Source organism: Chrysochloris asiatica, unplaced genomic scaffold (genome assembly GCF_000296735.1).
Source record: "Chrysochloris asiatica unplaced genomic scaffold, ChrAsi1.0 scaffold00507, whole genome shotgun sequence".
NCBI classification, from domain to species: Eukaryota; Metazoa; Chordata; class Mammalia; order Afrosoricida; family Chrysochloridae; genus Chrysochloris; species Chrysochloris asiatica.
Window position 1 is genome coordinate 139,420 of NW_006409025.1, and position 3,858 is coordinate 143,277.

The 3,858-nt window shown below is 36.8% G+C and overlaps 1 pseudogene; it reads right to left on the bottom strand.

Annotated features, from left to right (window-relative positions):
* Positions 1-1,847: 1,847 nt before the first annotated feature.
* Positions 1,848-2,792, bottom strand: LOC102811501 (annotated as a pseudogene).
* Positions 2,793-3,858: the final 1,066 nt, after the last annotated feature.

The window sequence follows — 3,858 nt, forward strand, 5'->3', positions numbered from 1 at the left end:
CAACCTGACCAAATAAAATAAAAATTACAAAACAAAATAAAAAAGCAAATATAAATATATATATACATTTAATGCTTATATTTCAGAAATAATGCATTGGAAGGGAAAAGGAGTACAGTCTATGGAAACAAATTTACTGAAATTGAGATGAAACGTTCAATAATAATCTATTAGAGAAAGAATCTTAATAAAGGAAAAAAACAAAAATGAAGAAAACTAAGAAATATTTGTGATACCATCAAGAGGAACAATTTGTGTGTGATCAGAATTCCAGAACAGGAAGAGACAATAAGAAGCAAAAAGAAAACTGTAGACTATTGGTAGGAAGATGACTTTCCAATTATCAAAAACAAGAAGATATGCATTCAAGAAAGTGAAGGACCTTGAACAAGATTTGTTGTTGCTGTTAAACGCTGTTAAGTCACATTCTGACTCAGAGCTACCCTGTATAGGGTTTCTGAGGAGCAACTGGTGGACTCAATTAGCAAGCCTTCCAAATTCTAGAAGACAAATATGCACACTCACACACAGAATTATTGACAATTTCTAACAGAAAACTCCCCTGTATCATGAAATATGAAAAGATTTTCATCCAAGAAACTTAATGAATCCCATATAGTATAGATCTCCAAAAGAAAGACACCAAGACTTATCATAATTAAGCTTTCAAACACCAAAGATTATTTTTTTAATTTATGAGAACAATAGGAAAAATGAATTGTTTCATGCAAAAGACGACCAAAAAGACTAAACTCCAATATTCAGCAGAACCATGCAGACTAGAAGACAATGGATGACATACAAAAAAACCTTGAGAGATAGAAAAAAAATTCCAGCCAAGAATCCAGCAAACTATCAATTATGTGAAAACTAATTGCAACAATTCCAGATTAACAGAAATTAAGGAAAAATTTAAAAACTAACCTTACAAGAAATGTTAAAGGGAGTCCTTTGGACAAAAAGCCCGTAATATCAGAAAACAAGCTGAGATTAAGACACATGATGATATCACCTGGAAACCAACCAAGGAAAAAGAATTTTCAAAAACATAATAGTTTTATAAGACTGAATTTAGTGAACCAGAGACACCAATCTATAAATTATGACAACTAGAAATCAACAATTGTCCTCAATTACAGAATATCCAAATGGAGATTTAGTCAAGATGATATCAAGACAGAACAGAAAACTATCAGAACAATGAAATCATCAGTATCACAGTAAAAATCACAAAAGAACAATAGCAATAAATTCATATCTATCACTTATTATGGGAGTCCCGGTGTGGCACTGTGGGCTAATGCATCAGACTGCAAAGTCATTTGAACTGCAAGGTCAGTGGTTCAAGCTCACCAGTTGCTCCTTGGAAACCCTTTACAGGGTCACTATGGGTCAGAATCGACTCAACGGCACTTAACAGCAGCAACAACATCATTTATTACACTGAATGTAAATGGATTAAATGTACCAGTTGAGAGAAAGAAAGTGACAGAATGAATAGAAAAATAGGATGCATCAATGTATTTTTTTTAAGTAAAGATAACATTTATTATATTTAACATTTTTGAACCATGCAAAGATTCTCATCTCATGGAAATAGTTATAGTGGATAATATTAGTAGAAATGTAACACTAATCTTACAGTAAAAGTTTGTTTTAGAATCAACTTTATTATAAATGAAGTGCTCTAAAATATTCACTTTTGTATTGTTATGGAACAGTGAAAATGATTGTTAGGAAGACAGGTTGTTGTTTACACTATTTATACTTGTCAATTTTCTGAGAAAGAAGCATGAGTGGTTGCTGGAAATGTCCACTGTGGGACCTTTGGAGATCATCTTCTTGATTCAGTCGTCTCCTCCACAGACCTTTATGAGTGTGATTTCATAGTCTTCAGAAGTATCCAATTTAATTGTTGAATATAGGGAATACCTTTAATGCTTTTTGAATTCCACTAGAATGTCCAAAAGGTCAATTTCTGATCAAGAAACTATTATTATTTTCAAAGCAAATGCATCGGTTCCAGCATCCTTCAAAGCTTGATGCAGTCTTTCAGCCAAAAAGGCAGGCATGTTCCGCACACAGTGAACTATGGCCAGCAGTAAGTCTTCAAAATGTCTAGGTAATTCTCCTTTAATGCTGTCCTTAATGCTTTTTGACTGATATTTGATATTAATCAAATGTTAGTTTCAATTGAGGAAAGCTCCTTAAACGCAAGATCTCAGTGAATTTGTCTTCATCTGTGCCCCATCTCTTCTCACCAGCATTATAGAGTAGCTGGGTATCCTTTTTAGCCAGATGTTCATCCACTTTCAGACTCTGATCTCTTCTGTCATCAGCCAAAGTCCAAAGAGCTTTGTGGAAGTCACCAGATGTTTCAGAACTAATGTCATCTCCAAGACTCCTCTTATATACTGTATAGTCGATTTGAGAGATTTCCTTCATCTGCCTGCTTGTCCTGGTGGTTAGAATTTCAGTCAATGCATTTTCATTTGTTCCAGTTCCCTTCATGGATTTCTTTAGCTGTTTTGCATCAAACACTTCCAGTGGAGTTAGGAGGGCTACAATTATATGCTCAAAGTTGCCAGAGAGATCACTCTTCAAGTTATCTTTCAATTCCTTTCAATATGCTGCTTGATATTCCTTAACCTCTCTGTCAGAATGCTGATGAGCATTTTCTCATAGGTTCCAATTCCTCTGATTGACTTGCAAATAGCTTCAGCATCCACTGATGTGCTAAAGCCTGGATAATCCTTAATTGTCCCTTGATGTCCAACCCAGATGGATGCCATGTTATTCTACACATTTGCCTTGAGTTAAGATCACTCTAACTCTAAAGCGGCTGCAGGAACCAGTGTGCAGGACACTCTCAAGCAAAGGTGGGATTCCAACTCATACCAACACAGTATAGAGTTTCAGAGGTTGAAAGTCTTTATAGGAGCAGAAAGCATCTCTCCCATGGAGCAACTGGTAAACTCAAACTGCTGACCTATGCTACCAGGGCTCATATGTATGTATGTATGCATGATGTATATATGTTGTTAAGTGTCATCAAGTTGGTTCCAACGCATAGAGTTTCTGAGAATCAGCAGGTGAATTTGAACCGCTAACCTTGCAGTTCAAACCGACCTTGTGGTCCAGTGTATTATCCCACAATACTTATTTGTTGTTGTTGTTAAATGCCATCTAATCGCTTCTGACCCACAGTGACCCTGTATAGGGTTTCCTAGGAGCAGCTGGTGAGCTTGAACCACTGACCTTGCAGTTCAAACGGTTTTTGCAGTCTGGTGCATTAACCCACAGTGCCACACCAGAACTCCACAATGCATGGTCTGGTGAGCTTGAACCACTGACCTTGTGGTTCAAACCAATTTGTAGTCCAGCACATTAATGCACAGCACCACACCAGGACACACACACTCTCTCTCTCTCTCTCTCTCTCTTTCTATCCATAGATATCCATAGATATATCTATATATAAATATATGTTGTTGTTGTTAAGTGCCTTCGATTCAATTTTCTGACCCATAACGACCCTGTATAGGATCTCCAAGTTCAAACAGCTTTGCAGTCCGGCACATTAATGCACAGCACCACACCAGGACACACACACACTCTCTCTCTCTCTCTCTCTCACTCTCTCTCTTTCTATCCATAGATATCCATAGATATATCTCTATATAAATATATGTTGTTGTTGTTAAGTGCCTTCGATTCAATTTTCTGACCCATAACGACCCTGTATAGGATCTCCAAGGAGCAGCTGGTGAGCTTGAGTCACTGGCGTTGCAGTTCAAATGACTTTATAGTCTAATGCATGAACCCACAGCACCACACCATGACTCTCTCTCTATGGAT